This window comes from Trichoplusia ni, chromosome 13, assembly GCF_003590095.1.
Source record: "Trichoplusia ni isolate ovarian cell line Hi5 chromosome 13, tn1, whole genome shotgun sequence".
NCBI classification, from domain to species: Eukaryota; Metazoa; Arthropoda; class Insecta; order Lepidoptera; family Noctuidae; genus Trichoplusia; species Trichoplusia ni.
The window spans coordinates 5,356,521-5,384,187 of NC_039490.1; the positions used below are offsets into that span (position 1 = coordinate 5,356,521).

The 27,667-nt window shown below is 34.5% G+C and overlaps 1 long non-coding RNA gene across 1 annotated transcript; it reads right to left on the reverse strand.

Annotated features, from left to right (window-relative positions):
• Positions 1-5,302: 5,302 nt before the first annotated feature.
• On the reverse strand, positions 5,303-27,411 carry LOC113500374. The gene is made up of 3 exons (XR_003401190.1): positions 27,029-27,411; positions 26,720-26,814; positions 5,303-5,651 (listed from the first exon to the last, which is right to left on the reverse strand). It is a non-coding gene; the product is annotated as an uncharacterized LOC113500374 (long non-coding RNA).
• Positions 27,412-27,667: the final 256 nt, after the last annotated feature.

Sequence of the window (27,667 nt, forward strand, 5' to 3'; positions counted from 1 at the left end):
GTTGGCGCGTCACAAAAGCGTTCCATTGCAGCATAACTTCGTTCAGCACATAATTAAAAGACCATTAAACATGTACAGCATCTCATTATCCTGTTTGCTGAACATTCTTAGGTAATTTTATTTAAAATCCCTTTTCTTCGAATCTATCTGGGTAATCTTCAAAGAAACCACTGAATAAATTAAGAGGGTATTTAAAATCATTTTATAAATTCTTGTGCCTTGCCACAGGAAATCCAAAATCCCTGAGGGTTTTAATAATAAATAGAAGAGCGACCCAATTTGAAAATAATAAGCATTTAATACACAACGATTTGAACAGTAATACTCTGAAGAATTTGAGTAAATAACAAGTCCTTTTACTTTAGACGCAATTGGTTTCTTTTTCCATCCTTGTTTTTAGACCCCAGCATAAAATTAGTCTGTTAATGCCAGGTTTTTCAAAACAGAATACATTGTTAATATTACTGAACCCTCTATTTATTCGTCGCTCCTGGATAGACCTGACTCTGACCAATATATTATAATATTTTATACAAAACTAAATCAATCAAATATACTGGCCTCCGTCGTGATTAATAACCCGCGGTATTCCTGTGACAGGTTAAAAAAAAGGAATCACGTCACATCACCCCGTCCCCAAATCAGGTTCTATTCAATAGGATTTTTGACAAACGAAACTACCAGAAGGCCTTTATTCCTTCCATCGTAAAGTTCATTTTATAGTTTTATATTCAATTGCATTTAACGATTATGAACTCAATAGTATTGTTATAAGGTTTACATTTATTTGGTGAAGTTCCACCAAGGAATTTCAATATGGCGAAAGAAAGGATGCGATATAAAAAATACGGGTGAACGCACGTGGGCGGTCGCATTCTATGGGGCATTAGTTAGATACACATCTTCACGCTATACTCAACTGGAGTGAGTAGGAATGTTACGAATCCTTCATATGACTCAAACATATTTCTATGTTAGAATATCATTCATGTAAACAAGGTTTTCCTTTTCCTGTTGCCTTTATATTGTAATATGCGACAGTTGGCAACAACGACTGTCCTTAAATCGTGATTGCTAAAGGATACATGGTATTTAATGCTAAACAATGTGATTGCCAAACGTGGTGATTAATGGTACTTGGCGATTTATAAAGAAAAGAAAAGTATCCTTGACATGTATTGTGACGGATGCATTAGAGGGCGAACAAAGACAGTATCCCTCAAGGAGGGAAAACTCCTCACAAATGGTTGAAACAATACAACTTTTACGTAATATCACGTTTCGAGTAAATATCTTTTGTATTCCCCATATTATGATGAACAATGTAAATCCTGACATAACAACACCATTGCGTTATCCAATGCTGTTTTAATAACAATTACTTTATTGTAATGTAAATTAATAACGCAATGTAAATTAATATGAAATTTCAATGTTGATTGCAGCGTACGCGTTTTTATGTCATAACCTTGCATATACATTTCCTTTTACGCAATTATATGCCTTATTTCGTTTAATTATAGTGTAAAGTAGCTTGTAGTTTATTAAAGAAATACTTGCACATATACATATTAGAAATCTGATTCGTCTGGTGACAAACGATTCACGTGTCGCGATATTACACTGTCTTATCGTTATAATAATTTGATATTCAAAGAAACTTGCATGTCCGTAGTTATGTAATACCAAAATCCGTGACTTAGATCTAATCTTACGGTAATCGGGTTTAGACAGAAAAAGTTTTTAAGGAAATATATTAATGCTAGCGGAAAGAACATACTTCGACTTGCATGATATATCAAGGGTAAATTAGGATATTTAAAAGAAATTAAATAAAGACAAGGTATATACCTAACAGTTTGCTTATTCTTTATCTTGATTTTTTTTAAGGAATCTAAATTCATAATTCTGCCCAAAACTAGCACAAATCTAGCGTCCCTCCATCCAGTCAGAAAAGAACGATCAATTACATCCAGTTATTTAGAAGGACAGTTTTTTTTGGTCACACGTCGAATTATACAGAATACTGTATGATTGTCTTGTATGTACTGAATTACTAACGTGGTCTGAAAGATTTCGTGATTTTTTTTATTAGAACTTTAATTATATATCAAATTAATTGCAAAAAAGCATTAGTACACAACTCGTAGGTACCTGAAAGTACATTTATTATAGGCACTCGCGACAATAAAAGTCTAAGCTACGAATCACAATATAAAATACACACTCTTTCACCACTTCTAAAGTTCACTTCAATTAGTTATAAGTACATTTACATTCCCTATAAATACAGAAATAACTGTCATAGACTAAATCCTCATTCGCCAAACATAAATATAATAGCCCCACATCCCGTTCCTTTACCCAGAATATATCTACCAGCTGTTCTTATACCGGCGCTATATTCATTTACAAGAAAAATCACTTGAGCATTGACTAACACATGTTAACAATTACTAAGCCATCAATATTTACTAATAGGAGGAAAATGTATCATGGAGCAAAATAAGGAAGGCCATTTTAATGCCCCGGATTTTGTAAGGGATTTTCTCTCTCTTTGCCATCGTATTTTAATGTGAGAGATGGAAGATTATAAGATATTATTCTTCCGTGTCTAGCTTTTACCAAACCACGTGATGCCACATCCAGAACTGAAGAAACTGAATCCCATGTTTTATACGATGTGATTGTAACATGATCTTCAAGACCTAAATAAACCTTAAATTTAACTCTTGGTCTTCCTAGTCAGTAAGGGTCTGGCTCTAACCAGTTATTACAAGGAGGTTTATGTCAATAAAGACTTTTCCGACTTACCAAAAAATTACAACGTCTACTGTAGGGAAAATCATTGTTTTTTAATAATTCGTCATAAAATCAGACATCTTCAAAACATACCCGCGGTCTTCAAAACCCATTCTTAATATCCCTAAGCAACAATTATTTCCGCGATGACGTTCACAACGATTATGACAAACGGAACTGAACTGGTATTAGCTAAATGAGTCATGGCTATCGAGTTTTCCACTGATAAAGCAATATGTACGTATGGGGTGTCGACACGACGATTTATACAAAGAATTAAACGTGATAATTACTAACAGATGCCTAAGATTTTTATTCATGACCTAGTAGATGTACTAGCAATAGCTTCCTCGTGTGTGGAGTTATTATATTGGGTCAGCAAATTAAACTTATCCGAGTGGATCAAGACATTCTTATACCGTGGAGGTCTCAAGGGACTTTCCCCCTCCTGGCAAAAGTGGGAAGTAGGGATGTGGCATAGAGCATACAGAGAAAGGATGGCAAAATTGTATAATTTTTTGCTCCGGCCGAAATAGAGTAGTTCTATCATTGTAAATACGGAGTTATTAAGTTTCCATTAGATATTTCACCATAGCAATTGGAAAAAAGCGTAATAACGAAACAAATGAATCCAACTTAGATATAATCATCACCATTCACAATTCTAATTTAAAGTACAGCCTACAAAAGTGAAAGGAAGTTAACTTTGTTTGAATGGAAGGTAACATTTGAACCGGGATGCTTACTATGAACTCTGAGAGAACTGTTACTAATGTGGAAACGAGACGAAGCGATACGCTGGTTACTGCCTGCTCTCACTTCAACAACGACAGCTGTTTTACTTTTAATTCTCTTAGTGCCGGTACCGTTATTGCGTAGGTAATTGGCGATACTAGACCACCTTCATCTCCAGTAACCTTACACAGGATGTTAGGTGTTACCTAGATCCTAATATCCTGTATCTGGAATGTTCTCGAGATCCTAGCGTTGCTTCCTGTAATCTTATTAAGTGGATTTATGCCGTTGTAAAATAGGATCACGTCGGTAAAACAGATTTTGACTGCCCCTTATTTTAAAGAAGCTTAGTTTGAAAACACGACCATGCAATTTCCATGTAATCGCATTATAAGTCAGAATGCCTAGATGGCCTTTCTATCTCACTCATGCGAAAGAGTTATACAGGATTTAAATTTGGGTACACATGTTTTGTTAATTAAAAGTTAATTTAGTTTCTTTTTTACCCCGATTAAAGAGAGGTTGGCTACTTAGCAAAAGGGAAATCCATAGGGATAAAGTAGTAATAGAAGAGGATGGTTATATGAGGAACAACAACCACACTTATGCATGACTAAAAAGTGTAAAAAAGCCTATCCTTCTGCAATTTCTCCACCAAATACGCAGAGATATCAAAAGATCTTTAGTCAAATCATAACCAGCGAATTTCTCGCTAGATTTAGTTGAAAACATTAGATAATTTTACTTTTAGTTATAAAAGCTAGATAACGAACCTATTTGGCTACACCTGCCTGCAACAGGTTTACAAACGCCACCAGTGTTTCTATAACAAGGTTGTGCAACTGTGCACGTGACATAGGAAATGTACTACACAATGGTGCTGACATGTGCATGACGTCACCCGATATGACCGCTCGAAAGTAGGCTTCAAGTATTGATGTTTTTATAGTTTTAATCTTGTTTTAGTTGTGTAAAACTATTTTTATTACGCCATGTTAGCATATCGTTATGTTTTATTGCGCTGATGGCTGAGCGTCGTTTGTTTTAGTGTATTTTTTTTTATGAACTACATTGCTTTATTATTATTGAATTCTTAAAACGAAATACTGGCATGTTAATTATTTACTTCTCTGTAATAACTTAATCCAATCGAAGAAAGAGCATTAACCAGCAGTTGATTGCCGATTCCTATGTATTTAAAAAGTTTACTACTTACAGTTTCCTCAGAAACAAATGAACATAAAAAGCAGACTTCACTTATCTCAGAGAAGTACATTACAAACGTCCGAATAATCTTTCGATTGAACAGTTGGCGGTCTAAACAGCTGCAAAAGCAAAACATTAAGCAATAGACTTAAAGTTAAAGACTAAACAAGACCTAACTACATAGGAACTGTAACTAAAACGAGTAATTCTCATTTCATTCTCATGTTGATTGCGAAAATATAGGTAAATGTAGAGTAGGTCAACCGATTGTCATCGAGTTTGCGTAATTTGCAATATTCATTGTTACATTGCTTATATGGCTATAAGTAACGATGATCTAAAAATAACGTTTTAAGATTACATTGACACATATATTTTACTAAATTATTGTTTTAAACGACTGCTAAGAAAATAGGCTAATCAATTTTTTTAAAAATGGGTAAATAAAAAAACGTGTAGTTTTTGTTTAAGAAGGATGAAAATATACTATCTGTTTGACAATTATCTCTCGTACACCTATCTATCTACAAGTGTATGATTTGATAGCAATTTATTTTTATTAACTCAGTACAAGCATTCGTAGATCCAACAAACGCTTGTCATACGCGTCATAAAGATTCCATCACCACCTTACACAGGTGATTGAATGATTTAATTTACAACCAACATATAACAGGTTTCTCTAGTATGCCATTATACTTTAACTTAATAGATTATCGAACCACAAAACTGACTCTAAACAAAACAGGTTTTTAATATTTTTTTCTAACATTTTAGTCACCGGACGTCACATAATACGACGGATGCGGTTGAGATCCTTGAGAACACGGAAGTATTAGACATTACACATTGATAGACCATTTACCTTATTCGATGATAATATTGTATTGTTCGAAGCAGGATATTACCTGAAAACAAGTAAAGAAATCATTAGTCGAAGGTCTGTTAATAATTTTATTGTTGATTGATTTCTTATCATTCATTAAGATGGTTGGTATTGTGATAACGTTTGAAAACCTTTTTCCTTTGCAAAAGTGTAATTTAAGTTCCCAAAAGCAGCCACCACAATTGAAATAATATTCATTTCTAATGTTCCTCTGAAAGGAAGATTTCTACAATGATCTAGAAATTAGTTTCAAAGATTATAGATCGATCTAGCTTGCATCTTTTCTAGTAAGAAGAAAAAGATAGAAAGACAAAAGAAAAATACACGTAAGAAGCATTATAACACGCAAGATGACTGCGTAAGAAAAGCCAAAAACGATTAAATCAAACAATCAAGTCAAATCACTAAGAAAAGAAACACTTCGATTTTAATCTGGTCACAGTAGCCCACATAGCCAGACAAAAACAGAGCAAACACCAGGCAGACCTCACACAGGTCCCGCATTTCGTCACAAGAACAAAAACCGTGATCACTAAGATTAACAAGTCAGTGGAGGGCCTAAACACACAGCCCTTTACGAACCTACCGCCGAGATAGAGGCCCTTAAACCAGCGAGTTGTGTTACACAACTATGAAAAACAGACAAGCAGGGTAGGGAAATCTATTTGGTCACCCATGCAATTGATGATCGTAATAATCTTAATATTCGTAACTTAACCATAACATGTTGTTATTTTATGTAAAGAAATTAATTGGTGCAAACGAACAGACAGCGCGGCAGCGTAAAACTTCACTGTCCGTTTGTTTGCAATATGGTTATATCTATTGTAATAGGGTTCCGTTCTCGCACGGACGTAAACTCGAAGAGAACCCTAAAAAAATGTATAAGCAAAAACGAAGCCTTAACACATATTTCTTTTACAGAGACAAATGAGACAACAAATAGAGATACAATTGTACTAAGTAATTAATTATGAAGACCATAAATTATTTTCTTAGCATCTTAATAGCGCTTAGTCAGAAATACTCAAAACAAGGGTTATTCTCTAGCTATTCAATTGTAGTCTTGGCACAGGTCCCATATTCAGTTATGAACGTTTTCGGTGCAATATATTGTGAGATGGCTTCATTTAGATATGATATATTTTACTTGTTTGAATTTAAATGATAAGTAAATTTTGTGGTTAACTGGCGCATGTATGTTAAAGGTTTTTTTGTTATATTGTATAGCCGACTGCATGATACCCGAGTAGTATACCACGCCCAAACCCACTGTGGGCGACGTGTTGAGGTTTCAAACCCCGCGTAGCATAGTACAAGCATTATCTGTGTAAGATTGCGCATGTGGCTTGAAGGTTAGTGAATCAAAAGGCGACACTTTCTTTTTTAACAAAAAAAATATGTCAAAAGGCCACCGAATTCAACGTTATCACATATACAGCCTATACCTATCTATACCTGTGCACACAGCCCCTAGACATTTTATAATACCTTGTCAAAGTTACAGTTAACACCAACAAATCGGGACGGAACTTTTTCATAAAAAAATGAGAATTTAAGCGCATGTTTTATCTTTGCAGCAAACCCAAATGATTCCCTTCAACTGTCCGCTGGTTTCAAAGCCCGATCTCCGTAATCCTCTGCTCATACTGTAAGCACACTATGTTTATGTTTTAGTATAAGAAATTCGACCAAAGCGGTCGTACGGCGGCTTACGAGGAAGATATAACACGTCGCTATAGGATTATCGCACGGCACCTCCACCTTATTTTTATAAGGATTTATAGAGATTGTCAGGTCACTACATAAACTTAGGTACCTATTTTGGTTTCTATGTAGAGTTTTGAACGATTTCTGACATTATCCTTTGACGGCTTGCTGTCAAACAAAACTTGGCTGTGCGAGTGTCTTGGTTGGTAACTGTTCTACCGAGAGTAGGACTTAAAAAGCAGCGGGTAAAAAAAATGCTTAAAAAACTACTTTTATCATTACTGTATTGCTTGTATCACAAAGTGATATTCAAAGACAGACACATCTGATTGTGCAATGCGTGGATTTGAATTATAGAGGCTTTTTATTCTTCATTTAATTAAATAAAAATCTATAGGTCACACAATTTTTATCCAAAAATAATCATGCAACGTAAATGTTTACTAACTCCAAGTATAAGATGCCTCTTTGGTCATAATTCCTGAGCCCCTACACGGGATGTCAAGCCCCTGTTTAATGGAATCACATAGCCCAACGAAATTCGTTTACACGTTCATTGTCATGTACAGCGAATATCCAAGAAGGGAAATGATTAATTACTTTACAAGAATTCCATTATACATACACGACGGTAGTACGGAAATTGAGAAGCTTACATCGGTAATTTCGGAAGTCTTTGAACTAGAAATCGTTTATTTATAGCATTAAATTTGTCTTATTAATGAAGATATATTACAAATTTATGAAGATTTGTTGTAGTAAAAAAAATATTGTAAGACTATAGATGGCTATACCAATACCAGGCATATGCCTCCTCTCTTATAGAGCAAGATTATACCAAAATAATTCAAAAATTCAAAATACGCTCACTATACTAATAACACAAGGAATATAAAAAGGTTTTTACATGCTCTCTCTAGAAAAATGCTCTTATTATAACAACAAGAGTCGAGGATGTTAAAATGCAATGCACGCATGTAATCTGCCTTCGTTAAGTCATGGCATTTTAAGGCAAGTTAAACAGTACAGTGACTCTGTTCATATGAAACCACAAAAACAAGTAAACATCGGCCGTTTATTAGAATGTGTGACGCAGTTTGTAACTCAATACTCTTAACACCAACGAACCCTTTTAACTACACTAAATATACCCCGTAATTAATTAACGAGCGAGTCAAAATCATCGATACACGCCGTTTCCCATCCCTAATTTTACCATAACAAAGAACAGAGCTGGTTGTCATCCGCCATTGTTTGTAGCAGACGATATTTAAATATTCCGGCGCAGACTAAGCCGTCTGGCTCCAGAATTATTTTTTTCTGCTACTTTTTTTTCTTTTTGTTCGAAATCTGACACGGCATGTTTCTGAACAGGCATTATGTGAAAACTTTTATTGCTTGAATGTGTTAATTTTCAAGTTGAATTCCGTTTTATGAAATGCTATTTAATTAATTGTGTATTTGATAATTGCGATATCTATTCTGTTTATTAATTTAAACTGTTCTGTTTAACTTTCACAATGTTTTGTTTAGGTCGCTATGCATATTTAGTGGTAATGTTTAATAGCTCTTGCATAATTGGTGCTGTACATTCTAAAATGGGTTAAGGCTTAATTTAATTGTGATTACGATCAATGAAATAGAAATGGTGTTGATTAAAATAATTAATATGAGAACTGCTTTATACATTGTTTTGGGTAACTATAAACTACAAACGAACTGAAAATATCTAGTGAAATAGAAAATAAATTGAAGAAACGCTACCAAAATAAATGTAAGTATGTGAAACAGGAGTCGTTTAATCCAAGAAAATATAATTAACAGACTTATCGAGGCGACATTCCACATCACTAATTGCAATAAAAGCAAATAGTAATCGTCAACTCGACTGCATTTCACACAAACCTAAAAATCACAGATATTAAAGCCCTTTCACTCTTACTCCAAAGACATAGAGTTCACTTTCGATTTCTTAGAACGCAACAACAACTTGGCAGCCCCTACCATTGTTTCGAGATTGTGTATTTTGACAGAAGTTGACACGTGCAGTTTATTTTTTGCAGGAATTATTAATAACCCCGTTGTATAAACTTTTAATTAATAATTCTGTAAGCTGTGTTATCAAACACTTGTAAAGACAAAGGACTGGCGTAAAATATGTGTTTATACTGAAGCAGTGAATAATGAGAATACAGCGCGTTGAATTCACGATCTTAGAGCAAGACTTTCTGTAGTAGAAGCGAGATAGTGATACCTACATGGTAATACGCTGTCTTGCTTCCTCGACTGGAAGAGCACCGGAGCAGGTTAATAATACAAGCTCAATTTTCAGTTAACAAAATATATTATATAATGAATTTGGTAGTTTCCTGGTGCAATATTCGTGTCGGTGATAATTTAAGCTACAATGGCGATAACTGGCCCTCATATTAAGGTGAACCAGTTATTTTACAAAGTGTATTTTGTGCAGTCAAACTATGAATAATTATACGCTCGTATTCTAGGAACGCTGAACAACGAAGCATAGTTTGCTAATTTCTAAATAGAATTAATTAATAAAAATTTGGTAGCAGACTTAGCAAAATTTTTGTAGAAATAAACATCAACTTTTCCAGTAGGTACTTAAAATTATTGTTCACCCAGTTAATGCAAAATACACTTTATCATTAATCTTGTTAAGATTAAAAAGAACGAAAAATAATCCGAACTAAAAACCACAAACAGTTATTATTCCTAATTCTCATCGATAGAACTCATTTTCGAATGACACCAGTTCCAAATATATATCTCGAACACGACTTATATGTTTTCTTTTGAGTAAGATTGCCTACATTAATATTAAGACGGTATAACGAGACAAAAGGAGCATAAATAGAGTACCTATATTTACTATCTTACTTCGGAGAAAGTAATTTTCTTTCATCTTTTCAATGCTCAATAAAGTGATGTAATGAAGATATTTTTTTCCTTTACTTAGTATATAATAAGAATTATTGATTATCATTAGCGTCCTTTCAAAAGAAATAATGAGAGCTGATACTCAGCTCTGAGCTCTTAAAGTAGAAATCCAGTTCCTCCAATTCCTCGAGGAAACGGAACAGAGCTATACACTGCGAGTTGCGCCCTCTCGCTTTCATAACGGATTTAAGACATTTGAGAATCTAAAGAGGTATTTTCTCAAATAAATCTGTATAAAAAGAAGTAATCCTAAGTTTAACTTTAGCCACTTAGCAGCTTAGCTAAGTTCCATTAAAGTACTCTAAAGATTAAGAGCTGATAATACCAAACTAATAAAATAGCGTTGTAACGTGCGACGTTCAATGTCGAACAGACAAAAGGTCACAAATTCGACCCCAAATCGCAAAACAATTTTATAACAACTTGTCACTGTCTATTTGCAAGGTAAGGCTAAATTAATGTTTTACGTCTAATAATAATATCGTGTCTCTAAATCTTTGGCGATCTCCAGCATTGTTATGAACCTTGTACAAAGGTAAAACTTCATTCTTAGAGTCTTTGGACCTCTAGGGAGCAATAACAGATACGACAAGAGAGATAAACAAAAAGGGAAAAACGCATCAGAAAGGAAACTTGTGGAAAAAATAATTTAAGTAAATAAAATTTAAAAATGTAATTATTAAGTTTAGTATTGTAGTAAATAAAGTATATTCAGCATATTTTAAATTAAACTATTAATTTAAATTTTAATTCTAATGTCTTTTCAAGCCGGGTCTCAATCAATCTTTTTATTAAGTCTATGGAAACAATAAAACCACTAAAATGCTGCATCACAAAAGAACGCCTACAAAATCGATGCGACGGTTTTTTCATGCCGTTGCAGGTAAGAAACGGAGCATATTATGCCGCTAATGTATTTCAAAGATCGATGTCTTGCGACCGGTGTGTCGGCAACCAATCATAATCCATATTTAGCTCCCTAGTGTGTTTGCCGTGCTTTCGAAGAGGTTTCATGATATTCTGTTAGACTAAATGTATGATGTATCTTAATGTAGAAGAATTATGCGAGATATTATGTATTTATAAATCAGGACTTAGTACGTTAGCCTTTAATCAGAGTAGACAAAAAAGACGTAAGTATACTTGATTTACTATTGCGGTCACAAACAGACGACCTTGACATGCCTAGGATCATATGAAGTATGGATAGTCAAATTAAAAGATCAAGTACCGAAACACTTCATACCAAAATGTGACCGACACCATCTTATTAAACTTTATTTTCTGCAGTTAGAGTTGAAAACCCATTGGCAAAGTATCATGCGTACATCGGAGCAAAACTTATCTCGCAAATGCAGATCATGTATCATCACAAATATAATCCAATCTTTCTTTGTATTAATAAATATTCTGTTCCCGAGTTGTATCACAACATCCATCTATAGTAATTGGATATTTCCGTTCTAGAACCCGTAAAAGACGGCTGCATCAGAATGCTGGTAACGTGCAAAGGTTATTACCGATATTAAAATATTACCTGCATTTTATAATAAAAATATAGGTTCATTTTGTGCTTAATAGAGTTTCAGGAACTTTTTTCTTGACGTGAAAAGAATTCTGATGTTTCAACGCATTTACATACTAATAGGACTGCACGTCAAGGGAAAAAGAACCTTATTGCGTGAAAATTTTAACATTGTATTTTCTATAAATACTTACGCTGTAAACATAAGGAATAAGGTCTAATTTTCGAAAAATATCTAAAATGCATTCACATTTAGTTGTAAAAATCAATAAAATAACCTTTGTTATAACATGATCGTTGTAAACATGCTGCCCTTAACCCCAGACGAAGCTGGTTAACGGAAACTGTGGCTATTTTAGTAGTTAAAATAAATTGAACGCCCGTAGTTTACTCACCCACACATTTTATTACCCCTTCCGTTTTGGTGCGACGTTTTAGTCGCCCCTTTGATCGAAATTATAGGATTCAGAATCTTCGAGAAAGAAGACGATTAAATGAATTAGGTATGGAAAGAATACTTGCAATTGCCCTGCTATTGGAGACGCGATTAAAGTAACTTTTACTACCTTATATCTCTTATTTTATTCTTGATATACGGTAAGTAGTTAGAAGTTTAGGTAACCAGGTTGTCCTGGTAACCAGGAACTGCAATAAAAATGAATCCACTGAGACACTTATGCTGGTTGTGTCCTGGGGACACGATTGACTCCTTTAGAACCCACCACGAGATAAATCAGAAATATTAAAAAGAAAGAAGGAAAAAAGATTTTGCACTTCCCTCAAAAAGACAAAAGAAAAAGCTAGAATACCACACGCAACCGACCACCAATGGCAAAGCCAACTACAAACAACTTAAATCTAAACTCTAAATTACAAGAAAGCTATCGCAGCGAAACTTTAAAATACTTTCCGGACAAACTTAAGTGCATGCTGTTTGATTTAGAACCCGGGTAAAATGTACCGGGTATAATGTACGTATACCCGGGTATATTCGGACACCTGCTAAGCGAATAAATTGCCGGAACAACCCGATATTATGTTACGTTAAAATAATATTGCGAAATATGAGATAATTTTCAATTTAATTTTGGTAAACTGTTTTTGGTCTAGATAGATATATTGTTTGGTTGGCTGTACACGTGTTTTTGTTAATTTATTGAAAGATTGTTTACTGATTTCTATTACATAGGGTGGATAGGCAGTGTTTATCACTTGATAAGTGTTATGATGTTTTGCATTCACAATATTCGTATTTACCACTTAAGATACCAAAGTTTATACCTTCAAATTTGAACCGGAAAATTATCAGCATCTGTAACTCGAAAAAATGGAGGCTTCTTTGAATGTGTTTAAGTTTACTGGCTTTTAAGAACAATTAAAGGGCTTTACATGAACGTACCTGTTTCACCCTTTTCTAGCATTTTTTGTCGAATACATAACCACGATTAGCTTACGTAGGAATCGAATCCGCGAAAAATCTTGCAGTGGTTTTGGATTCAGATGTATGCCAATTGGCTATCCGTGCAGTCTCAAAGTACCGTCTTACATTTCACCGATTCCTTCACCGTCGTTTTATACCGGCAAGTTAACGACCTTCGCACACACAAACAATACAATCACGGAAAAATACCAGCTGATTAATACACGAACGGTCACACAAGCCTAATCGTTTCGGGGTAGGTATCGAGATTATTCCTCGGTCGATAACCCATGTACCTGGTCCTTATGTTTTTAGTTTTATTTTGTTTTTAGCGAACGTTTCGCATATGTATATCGATACCGCATAATTTATCCGTCCAACCACCGTGAGAGGTCAAAACACCCACATTTAGCATTACCTTAATAATGTACAATCGTGATCTAAAGTTTATTTATGTGAATAAGTTGTTTTTTTTTTAAAGAAAACACTGAACGACTAGCGTCACACAATATACGATCTATTTCTAAATTCATGTTAGGTTTTCATTATTTTAGTCCTATATACGAATTGTAACTTATCTCACTTCTCTAAACTAAAAAATAAACAAACGAACGGATTTTAAATAAAATTTTGCATAACAAAAAAAACAGTGTTATAACTAGCATTCTATAATATTAAATACAAAACAACATTACATTCCAACTTATGTATAATAAGGTACATAAAACTCTGTAACTACAAAATTTTATCAAAGTATCGCCGCAAAAGTCAATCGTACTTCAACGGTTTTTAGAATAAACTGAGTAAAATTTTGAATTAGGAAATTAGTTGGCAACAGAGGCCATTGACATTACAAAAAATAGTGTGAAGTGTCAAGCGACCAATAGCGATCGCAGAAAATGTGTCCTTAAACCAAGGTCGAAAGAAAATGGCTCGCGAAGGTCTACATTCGCCTATATTTACAAAGCTGTTGCTTATTACGAGTACGTTTTTACTGCCGTCACACTTCGTGTGTTATAATTTTTTCCGTAATTGTGACATTGAACTTGAAGTTACCAGCCAGTAAACATGACTTGGCACAAATCTTAGAGCCGATCTTCAAAGGAGTAAAACCCTTTGTCGAGCCAACAAAACATAGATTCCGACAATAACTTACCTGTTGAATATAATAAATTCGTAGCACTTGCGTTCTCGACTGTACCGTACAACCACACCACAATGACTCACCCCGACCACAGGGATGCTACGCAGGTAGGAAGACCATAAAAAAGAACAGGTAGTGACAGAGATAGAGGATGTTTGCTATCTCGCTTGCACCCTCCTTGTAAATTAGGATGTAACGTAACCAGCCGTAGTCTATGTATAAAATATAATAGGCCAAGTTTTTCTTTGTTTCAGTTCAGAAAATGCGTTGCAATAACATTGCGTACGTGATTGCTTCTGCGTTTATACAAAGTAATGAAACATATTTATATTTATGCACTGAATTCGCTATTGCGTCATGTTTAAGTTCGTTAAGAAATAGCAGCAAAAAACTAATATCACGAAGGAAAATCTTGTAAAGAGTTTGGTTTAATCAACGGTAGGTAGCAACGATTTTATTGACCTTGAATTAGAGGCATTTATAACCCTATGTTAAAAAAAACAGCCATAATAAGTCAGTTATAATTTTGAAAATAGATCGTTACAATAATACCCCTTCTAACAACGTTTATATTCGAAATTTAAATGAACAACACTTCAAAATAGATCATACCAAAGAGGATTGTCTATTATTTTAGTCGGAAGCTGACCCATACCGGCCTGATGACGTCATTTTTCACAACTCAATAATTTAGCAGAAGAATTACGTAACGAGTACTAGTATGATGGGTTTCCATAAACAATATCCGCGCTAAAACGGTGTGAACGACCTATGTAGCCCCCAACTGCGCCTCTTTGTACTACAAGACGCAGTTTATTGACCGTTTTCAACCTGACTGTTTACTTCAAGTGTGAATTATTGACACATGATGACCGACCGTGAAATTGTGCATTAGGCGTCGTTGCCAGTTCTTAACTTAATAAATTATGGAGTAACAACGATGAGTCGTGATGAATATAAATGTAGTTCGGCCTGTAAACATAAATGGAATAGTAATGTTCTATTTTTTTTTCGTAATGTTGCAGTGGTTGTGCGAAATTGGGTGACGTTATTTTTGACTAGTTTAGAACTTTTATATTGAGACATTTATTTATTTTTTATTGCTTCTTATTACATTAACATTATTTTTGTCAATTTTCTTTAAAACACAGTTATAACCACGTATACATACCGTATAGAGACAACCAAACAATATAAGAATCGTTAGAAAATAACGAATTTCGACAACCTAAGATCGGGGAAAGACTCCCGGGCGTCCAATCATGACTCTCATTCAATTTATCCGCAAAAAATGTATTTTTTTCTCCAAGTACCCACACACGCCTTTATCAAATTAAATAGAATTTCGGCTTTTTGTGTATTAGCATAAATTGCACAATAATTTGATAAAGTCCGGAGAAAATATTACTAAGATGTAGTGAGAGGGTATGGAAGTATTTCATAATGTTTATTATCTTGTGTAATACTAGTTTCGAATCAGATATCTTTAGTGTTTATATTTTTTTAATCTTTGTAAGTAAATACTGTCATCCAATTTCTCTAATCGTTCAAAAGTTCTCGTGATAGTTTTTGATTTATGACAACTGATATTGCCATGGGTTTTCTTTCGCCACAAAACAACAAATACTAAACTATGATAAAAAATATTTAGGAGGCTCATAGAACAGACATTATATTTTGTAGATACCGAACTCTTTACGCGCGAATCTAAGTCACACTTGTTGGGTTTTTTTCAGACTTTGCCTCATAGCCTAAATCAAGATAATTATGTCTGTGTTCATTTCACAAAAACGAACTACTGTTAATAGTTTTAAAACATCTTTTTAAAGATAACTACGGTTACTGGCAAGCGAGTCAAACTAAAAATGACCTTGCGATTAAATAATACCTATTTACCGTTAAACTTTTACCATAATTTGAGTGAATGAAACCTTGAAAATACCTTATAAAAGAACCTTGAGAAAACTTTTACTGCACCATAAATATTTTGTCGACTAATCTTAAATGCAGTCTAAATAGAAAAAAAAGTTAGACTCAAAGCGACGTCGGAATAACTAGATTTGAACGAGTTTACTACGACGACCTTTTAGAAAAATGTTTCATGATATTAAATAAAAAAAACAAAAGGCGACCTCTTTTCTCAGAACTACATCTCAATCTTGGCATTTTCTGGAATCGGTCTATTTACTTTTTGCTCATCATTTTTTACACGTACCGCATATAAGTCTAAGTAAGACATTAACATAAAATGCACCTTTATTCAAAAGAAGATAAGATAAAATTTTGCATGTAACTGTGTTGACAATCATTTATTAAACAGCACGTTTAGTGAATCACAACGGAACTGATTACTATTTTTTCCAATTGTGCAATATCGTTATTTTGATTAACAGGTAATCTGATATAAATACTTTATTAATATCGCCTGAACAAAGTTTTTATCAAAACATTACAGGTTAATTAATAATATACCAACAATACAAAACGCATAACACGTGTTTGTTTAAATAATATCTGAAAAAGCTGTACTAATTTAAATAACACTTTTCTCGGGAGGTAGGTGGGGTTATGATCACACATGACATATGCAGTAGTACGTGACACATTCCGGACCTATTTTAATAATAATAACAGCCTTAAAATATGGACTGCTGGCACACAGAGAAGGTTTGAATACCGAACACTACTAATACATATTTGGAATAATATTCTCATCACAGAATAAAAAATAAAAATCTCGGAAAGCATGAAAAATGACGTAAATGTAATACATACGGGTAACGTTGCGGGAGGCAGCTAGTACGTAATAAAAATCTGCGCATATTGCACAAACGATCACAATAACAAACCCACGCGGTTTCAAATGACCGACTTAAATTTAAATTTAAAAATGAAACATACTGTTCCGAATGTAAATATTACGATTGATAACCAATGATAAGAGCGGATAACTGGAATCGATTTATCAAAAAAAAAACCGGAAAAATGTGTCTGCGTGTAAAGAGAAGGTATTATTAGGTTCACACATAAATTTGTGACGCTAAAGCAAAAATATGAGACAAAAACACATATTTGTCTCGTAACAAAAACAATGTAGAATTATGTCAGCGAGGACAAGGGAACTAGAGGAAAATGTTAGAAATATTTCTCGCTTTTTTTTTGCGGAAATCTTGCAAAAGGTCACGATTTTATCATTGTATGCAACACGCGATTAGGGTCACGTACCCACTTAGTAGTGCGTGATGTTTTCTAATGGTTCCTTGTAATTATTTACATTACTATTGCCCTTTGTAAATTGCAGCGTTTATCAGCTGTTTTAAAATATGTTATCAACTATTTAGGTAATAGATTACTATTAACTGGTAATATAGAAATTATTACTTATTTTATTTCACATCTATTTCGGTCATATCTATCCACGATAATAGCTTTTTTCCTTAATATTGAGTAAGTGTGAGATTGTGAAGAAATCTTAACTAATCAAATTTAATGGTCGATAAGACTCTTGAAATTAAGTCTGAAAGTTTAGTTTAATTATTTTGTCCATAATGATAAGTTTGATTCTCGCTAACGTCCTCGTCTTAAAGGCCCTTTGCATCCGAACCTACGGAGAAATTCAGATATATCGTAACTCGTGAGATCTATGAAGGTCTTTTATCAAGGACGTGACCTTTGTTGGTAATGATCAACACCATGTAAACGTAAGAATAAGAAGCATTTCTTTGTGTTGTATTAAGACTAGCTTTTACCGCGACTGCCTTTGCATGGATGTCGGTTATAGCCGCTAAACAAAGTCTTTGTTAATTTACGCATTCGGAAAAAATATCTTTGTTAATTAGCTAATTCCACATCAAAATTGGTGAAGCCTTTTCGCGTGAAGCGGTAGCAAATATACATACTAGCACACTTTTGCCTCGCTTTTCATAAGATTAGATCAGATCGTAATTTGTGTGCGAATAGAAATCGACAAATTAAAATTGTAAAAATATGAATACATAACAACATTCGGAATACGGTTTTTCTTGTTCAGCCTGAACACTATCTACCCGTTAAATTCCGAGTAAATTAAAACTAAACTACGTTTTCCGTTAATTGTCACTGGCATATATTAAAATAAATACAGGTAAAGTATAAAACACTTTATTCAATAAATATTTAACACCTATTAGGAAAATTTCAACTTTAAAGGTAAGCAAGATCAATAAATGTGCTTTAAAAGGATTTCCCTATATTAATAAGTCGTTACTATGCGTATAACAAAGATTTCTCAACTAGTATTGTAACGAGGTTTTGCCTGATAAGCGTTTGCGTTACATTGTTATTGTGATGTTAACAATTAATTGTTATCTTTATTACGGAGCAATACGATTTAATTTGTTTTTTTACTGTTGATATATATTTTTAATTTACTTTTGTCATGGGGTCCTGACCGATCAATCCAAAGAAATTTAACGTAAATAATTTATGGAACAGAATACAGAACCTCCCTTTCCGACGTCGGTAAATAATATTTGAATCATAGTCGACTTATCTATAACTAAAGCGTAAATTATTTTCAAAGTTATCAACGGACGTACATGCCGATTGCTTTAATCTTCCATAGCAGTAATTAAATTAAAACAATAACTCGTGTTATTAAATAAAACAGTGTAATACCTAGACAAGGAGACATTATTGAATAAATTACAATTGTTTATACTACCACACGGTGGGTAAACGCGTTGCGTCGTGAACAAAATAAACAATTGCTTTATATGCGCATAAAAACTAACATACTAACATCCCGCGCCTCCCGCTTAGAAAGAATGAATTATTATTAAATGCCCACGTTTCTAAGTAAAACGCTGGATACATAAAAAAAAACTTTTTCTAAGAGCCCGCAATCAAGACACCCCATCTTACAACGATACACGAAAAAAACATAAAAAGGAGAAACATTTAATACCACCTCTTTATATCCGTGATAAAACATTGGCCTCTCTAAATTGAGACATTTTATTATTAGAAATACGATTTTGACAGTCGTAAAGCAACGTCGATCCAAAATTATTATATCAGTTTACGAGTCGAAATATCACAATACGGGCCAGGAATAAAGGGAAAATTTAAAATTATGACCCAACTGAAACTCGATTCTGAAATATTTAAAATTTTATGCCCTCAAAGAGAGTGATTTGTGCCACTGGGCGCCTTCCGTTTTCCGCGTTGACTGCGAGCCAATGTCATTGCCATTCTCTTCGCAAGGTTATCGCTGCGGCGCGTATTCTAAATCCGTCAATTGCGAAAACGTCTAATTACATTATACGGAGTGGCGACCGTCGTTGTCCGCTCGCGAGATGGCAGCACATGTTAATTAGGTACTAAGTGTTGTGAGTCACATTTTTTGTGTGTGACGCAGTTTTTCCTGTCGCTCGAGTACGACCGTGACATTTGGTTGTCTGACCGATTGCACGGCCTTCGCTCGCGGTCATCAACTCCGCGTGGACTCGGTACCTTACCTTACGCTGCGTTTTCACTAGGCAAGCATCTTGCCTCTCGCTCGCACTCATGTGTACGGCCATCGAGATAAAGAACGATTCGTTTGTTCGTGTGTATGGAACGTGGCTCGTAGCATGTAAAATAGTTTTAAAATATTAATGTTAGTTGCCATGTGCTTTAATGTAAGTTATACTTAAGAATCGTTTGTGAATAATTCGGTTGGTTTGTCAGCTGGAATGGAATTTTAAGACAGGAAACGCCAGTACTTGGTCAGATCTACGATAACAAAAAAACCTTTTAGTTTTTGAAACAATGGGTGTAATTAGTTTAACAAAAAAATGGTACATAATGTAATGTACGTATAAATTTTTAATATTAAAATGCGTAACGCCAACGAAACTAAGACATACATGAATGAAAAAAAATAAGTGATTGTATGTAGGTATAAGATTATGATTGTGACCTCAAAGAAGTCGGCAAATTTACTGTTTTACTCCCACATCTTACCGATGACCATAATTATAAAGCCCATATAAAGAAAAGTTACTCCTAATTGTACACATAAAAACTTTAATGATTAAGCAAAGAAAAGATTAACTTAAAATGGAGTTTTAATACACGACTCTTATAATATCATTTCTCTTATTGAAGAGAATCAAGTTTATGACGTAACACACGCTTTGAGGGATTATATTTTGGATAGTGCTCATATTTGTTTATCTTAAGACCCCAGTGAGGTACAAGGTTTGAATAGAATATAAAGAATGTGGGTATACATCTGTGTCATAAAATCTTTACGGTCCCTAAAAGATTGCCAGAGAATAAGGGGCATTACTTCAATTTCTTTTTAACTTCACTACGTAGTAAAAGAGTGGTGAAATAGGAATCTTCCTAAGTGCGCAATTTTACTTAAAATTTAAATTCATTACGTAAAAACTTTGTATAAAAGACTCGCAATTTCCATTTTCCAACATTTATATTTCAGCACATAAAAAGCACTTTCCCGATACCGAACTTTCGTCAACAAAATTTAAATTAATCACACATAGTTGATCTATGTTCGTTACATTATTATTAATGACTCCAGTAAACTTCGACCACACACAAATAACATTAACTGCTGGTTCGAATAGACCATTAGCAACGGAATTAACTACAAAGTGTACAGCAGTTGCAAATCGTCTGAGACCAACAATATGGGTTATAGATACCAAGAAAGGCTACAAAATGTTTGCGGAACTATTTACAAGGAAACGTAAAGTGCTATACATACTAGTATATCAACAAGGCTGGCAGTGAAGGTGGTTTAGATAGTTGAGAAATATTTCTCGGCGCCAAGACCCGTTTACAATGTTTAAAAGATAAAGTACAGTCTTAGTGTTTAGTCGCTTGAATAACGTGTGATTTATAAGACGTGACGTGACATTATGAGTCGACGAAAATCCGTCACGCTAGGCCCAAAAACAATTGTTTCGTGCGGTCACAAACGGAGTCAACGCTCTTTAAGATTGTATCTCATGGAAGATTCTAGAAAGAAATGCGTACGTGGCTGGAATTTGTATATAAAATGATCATCACGTCAGCGGAGAAGTGTATCGCGTTTAAACTAAAAAGTACATATACACTGTTTACGCACTTGGCCGGCCAAAAAATTGGCATCGTTATCTGAATAAAATACTTCATACGAATAACACGATATTTCATTCACGTTTCCAAGCAAACTTATTTATGGATACAAATTAATTTTGGAAACAATCTCACCGACCGCTGTACCTTTGTTTATCTACAACACACAAGTCATGTGTTCCTGGTAACATTATCAATTTTACCCAAATATGAAACGGACAGGCGGCAGAAATGTAATCATTTAAAATTGAACTTTAAGGTAAGACCGTAAATTACAAAACAATTTACAGGAAACATGGTATACAAGAGACCAACGGAATCAACAAAGAGACGTATGACTAATTTTACTCACTACATATGACTCAACGGGTTAGTACTAAATCAGCACGAACGAGGCTCGGGCCTGAGAACTAACTTGCGTGGCGTTACGCTTCTTGAACAAAGAAAAAGGGGATGTTAAAACACGGCCAATAAGTATACTATCAACTCTGAGAATTCGTGTCTGCCCAGTATAATCTGACACGCCCTTCCTCCTTTGTGACACTAATAGGTAGCTGGAGGATAGGTAACGAGACGGCTTCCCGCAGGTCTTCCTTCTTTGGATGGTGTTAACAAATCAAAAGGGTAAGGTGTGTTAGAAAAAGAGCTGCGTCGGTGACTGATGACTTCGATTCCCATGTCTGTTAAAAGCGATTAGTTCGTAATTGCCAGCCGGTTGAACCGGAGTGATCGCACTGTTTTTATCCACTTTTTTCGGGAGCGGAGGAAATAAATCGTTGAGAACCAAGTACTTTTTCAAGTAGCCAATTTTAAGGACTGTTGGTTTCTATCAGTAAAAAGGTGAGATTTCCACAGAAGTCAACGATGTTTTTAATCATGTATAATGGAAATCAGACTTCTGTAGATCGTCACTTGTTTTTGTGATGTTTATTGCGACTTTGGTCGCGGTGTAAGGTGAGATTTTAATATTAAATGGAAACGTCATTGAGAGTCAGCTAGTCGCACGTCACGATTTTTTTAACGTCTCAAAGTTTAAAGCGTGCGTCATATCTTCATTGATTTGCTAAAAATTGTTAGGTAAGTTTTATAGCAATCGCTACACGCGGTTGTTATGTGACGAATTGAAACAAAAGAAATGAAAAAAAATACGTAAATTACCAATGCATTTTCTAACATTCGCATACGTCAATAATTACACAACCTAATAAAGTACGTACTAAAGAAAACCGATAAGATAACCACTTTTAAAATAAAATAAAAAATTAAATTACGTTACTCCTTTCCTTCGGCCATCGTAACAAGCATTGCATATTGCATAGCGACTTTACACCAAGTTAGTAAAAAAGGCCAGTTGCCATGAAAACAACAATAAAGTCGCCCTAACGTAATGGCTAATTGAATGATTGCCTTTAATTATCCGTCCAAGCCCTTTTGTTAAATTACCGACACTGCGGTCTAACGGTCACATGGGTTATTCAAAGAAAATAATGTAACTGAAGCGTTGGGATTCGTTGGAAGTACTTGAAAGAGTGGCGGGGAGCGTTGTGTCGTCTGAGAGAAACATTGGGATAGGTCAGTAACATTAGAGGTTGCAGGCAATGTCGTAGTTTTTACCGATGCGTCATCCAATATGTCTGGACGATGATGGGATAAATGGAGTAATTTGTTGTTTTGGCAGTAGATGGCCAGACGGCCATAGATTACACGATTATATAGACAGACTTTGATACCATTTCTCCCAACTTTAATATAACCCAAGATGAATTCTTTTCAGCAATAAAAATAATTTGTAAAGAATGTTATAACGCAATAAATTGACCCTTAACAAAACAATAACCAACGCAGTTTAATTTTATCGCCAATAATATAAATAAGAGCTCAACGATAATTATTAGATGACTGACATTTAATGGCTAAATAAAACTTAGACAGATATAAATTTAATTACTAGTTGCGTTCCACTTGGTCGACAAACATTTAATATAAACCAAGTACTTTTCCGCTTAATTGTTTATTACCTTTTGCCCGCAACTATGCTTGGCGTGGAAGTAGGTTATAGAAGGCAAATTTACCTTATATCCTTTCTTAGGATCAAAGTTGCTGCATTATGTTTTATCGAATTCGGTTAAGCAATTTAGTATTAAAAGTGTAATAGAAATACAAAATTAGTTTTATATTATGTTAGGGTGAATTGATACCTACAAATATAATTGTGTTTGTTACAGGATTATCGTAGAAAAGCAATCTATATTATTTATAGCTCATCTCATATCAATTGTTCTACTGACAGCTGTATCCAAAGTTTCGTGTTCAGAATATGCGGGCGAAGCCACGTGTAAAACTAGAGAAACCCGGAACCCTCATAATTTTAATTTTCAAGGTAAACACTGAACGATTTCTTGTGTTGGACTTAAAACATGCGTTTCTTTGTTTCACAGACAAAGGATTTCCATATACGAATAGAAAAACCTTTTTATTTGTACTATGACTACTGAGTTATTTACTTGTATGCATTTTATACGGTTCATTTAAATTCCAACTCTATTTTGAAGAAAGTAAGGTGTTATTTACTTGCTTTAAATGAAAACTAATGAGTATTATGCTACTTTTAGAGCACATAATAACCAGCATTTTATACTAGTACCATACGAAGTATGTAAGTATTTTTAAATCTTCGCATATTTTTGATATTTTTTTTTTCCTTATTTATATTTTAGGTTAGGTTTACGCAGGAAAATATTATTATTGAATAAGACAGATTATTATTTACTAATACTAGTTTCTACCTTCAACATAATTTATAAATCCAAAATTATTCAAAACCTTTAAAGTATTGAATTATTAATCCGTTAACATGACAAATAGGATGAAAGTTATTTGAGTTATGGAAGTAAAGGAGTCCCCTTTGAACTTTGGATATAAGAGATCCCCTTTTATGAAGTAAGAGACAATCAATCAACGTTACTGGCAGAGGTTTGCATTTCATTAAGAGAGCCATGAATACCAAACGAGGCGTCTATACTATTTGGTAGTCTGTGGTGTTGAGGCGGTAGGTACTAGGCAGTCAGTAGTCGATATACGGGTCTTATACTACGCACGACTTCTGAAATTTTGTGTAAAACTTAACGTATGTTTTATGTTCTCTACTTCTTTTTTGGTTTTTAACAGAAGTAAGTATTGTTTTACTGATTTTTTTTGAATAATTTTTGTTGGTTACTTTCTGACTTTAATTCAATACTGATTCCCTTTAATAATTAAATGGGTCGAAAATCTTTGAGTGTGCTTTGAGTAAAACGGAATTCCAATACTAAGACTGTTTTTTTTTAAATGGTAGACGTTGTTACGATTATAAATTGGATCGGTGACCTTTTTTCAATTTCCCATTAGATACATGACCTTACGTACGATTTCCCCTATGTTAGGTGACGACTCACGCTTGACAGACGACTTTTTTTTAGTATTTCTTAAGTGGGAGATATTCTTTAAATAGGTATAATATTGTCGTATGTCGTTCAAGGTTAGGACTGGATGTCGGACGATCGAAACTTTCGCTTTTCTTTTATTTGCTCTGATACTGGTTTTTGGTTGTCTTTTGAGTTTCGTATTATGATTTGAGGTTCTAAATAGGAAGATGAGTTACTAAACAAGCATGTTTAATATAAATATATTATATTCATAAAAAAAACTCATTCCGAGTAATATTTTTTAGTTTTTTCAGCCTTTCCTTTTTCTTTGAGTGTACATACTTTTTTAATTAATACCAATTCATTTACAATAATAGTCATCTTCATTAAAATTGCTGCACATTCTGGTTTAATCGTGAGTTACCAGTTTTGGTATGAAAATGATAATGAAAGTCAAGTGCATCAGCTGCTTTCTTTGTGTCAAGGGAATCTGGTTATACAGCCAATGGCTGAATGGCATTACGGTGAGTGAAAAATTTTGAACGTAACGTTTCATAATAAGAACGTGTACGACGAAAAAACTGAATTAAAAAAAAGACTGTTTACGTTTTCTAGTCTTGAATTAAAACAATATGTTTCTATATTGTGTATTTATCTATGAAATTTCGTTTTCACTGGTTGCCTGAAGTGAGTTTTGTATACTTATAACTTACTTAATCAATAAATTATACAGAAATAGATTGGATATGTACATTTATCGAGATTTTATGTATTTTCGTATCCGATAAAACATGATTTGACATTTTATAAAATCTATACTATGCCATAATTGCCTTTGTCGGTTAAATTGTCGTTAGGCATAAAACATCGACATGTCACGCGTGGGTGACACTTACGTGGGCCGAACCATGGTCTAAAGGAACCATGGCTTATGACCACAAAAAGTTACAGACAAATAAAAAAATAATCTCCTCCAGAAGGGACTCAAATTATATGTTATAGTCATTTAATTAGTAACTCTCGCCTTTTAAAACGTTACAATTTCAAAAGGACAAAATAATTAACACAACATTACAATAAATCATTTTAGTGCGGAGATAAAAAAACAGTGGATTATCAACGTCGTGATATAACCTTGAACGGTCGACCACTGGGCCATTCACCCTAATTTATCAACAAACAACCTACTGGAACGTCTGACGGATTATTTCTGATCTATGAACTACAGCGTACCTAAAATAGTTTGTTTGAAAACAGACCGACGAAAATATACTATAACAACACAAGCCACGAAAAGGAGCAACAAGTAACCGATTTATTCAGCAGATTTGAAAGGCGACATCAAATGTCATACAAAAGGTTATACATTATATAAGGTGAGCAAAGCCTCCGTTCCAAGCTCAGACATGCAACACAATAGTTTAATTACATACGAGAACACGAATTGTTACGTAAGGTACACGCAATTTGCGCAAAAAATAGCTTCTTACCTACTTAAGCATAGACAATGAGGTCAATGACACAAAAACGGATTACGCTTCGTTTCCGTGCGACAGATACCTACGTTGTAGGCATTTCAAATTGTAATTAGTCATGCGGACGCCGGTGTAGTCTATGGCTAGGACGACGTCCGACCATTATACAACATTATAAAACCTGACTCGTACTCACGCTGGCCGACAGTGCCCGAGCACCGATCACGACGGAACATTTCAAATTTTGAACGTTTGTAGCAACACGTGTATTCTAATGAATTCGAAAATTTCAAAAAGTATGACCCGTAGGCGTGAGAGTACCTATGAATGAATTTCTTGTTCAAACATACCTGTAGCGAGTCGAATGAAGATCGTTCACCTTCCGACAATGTAAACCTTTGTTTCAACACAAGTCAACGGCTCCCAATCAATCCCAACAGTTTATCTGGAAATAGAAACGACTTATTCAATGTGGGTACTCCGCTTTATGATTCATCCAACGCGTTGAACCACCCGTTTATTAATAAAATCCTTACATTACGAGGGATAGTAGAAAAAAACGAAACACATGCCTATAACTACAGATGTAAACAATGAACATGTGTAGACAAGACGGGCGGCTACAATAAAAAATCCCAACTTGAATAAGGGATACCAACCGTTCACGTTAGATAAAAAATCACGATCACAGAATGTCCACAAACACGTAAAATTTAACAGCGCACAGGAGGCGGTATGTCGTACCGGAACAAAACTAGTTTATTTTTCCGATCGCATCACACAGAGCGACAGACGTCCGACCGTAGCGGTGGCCGGCGCGAGACTGGGCGACGGTAGCGCCCCCGCAGTCGCCCTGCGTCGCGCTCGTGTGAGTGCGTGCCGCTGTGGGGGTGCCGCCCTCTGCGCCCCGTGTCGCTCCGACCGTTTATTTATTTTCGAGTGTGGGGTGTACAAAAATGGTGCATTCATCATACAAGTACTAACGCACCGAAGATCCAGCTCGGCCAATTACAAGCGTACAAGGATAAAAGAGTTTTTAAAACATAAACGTCTTTTTTTAAACGGCCGTGAACCGAGCATCAGCCGCGGTCATTGCCACAGGCGTCAATATAAAAATGTTCACGTCACAATAACGCCGTGTTTTTATTGTTTTATAATTCTTTATACCTAGCTTTGTACCTGATTGTCATAAATATGTTGCACGTGATGTAAATCCTTTAGTCTGAAGGTGTTGGGTTCTAGGTAAACCAAATGCCGAACAAATATAATAATTAATATTACAATTATCCTCTAAGTAA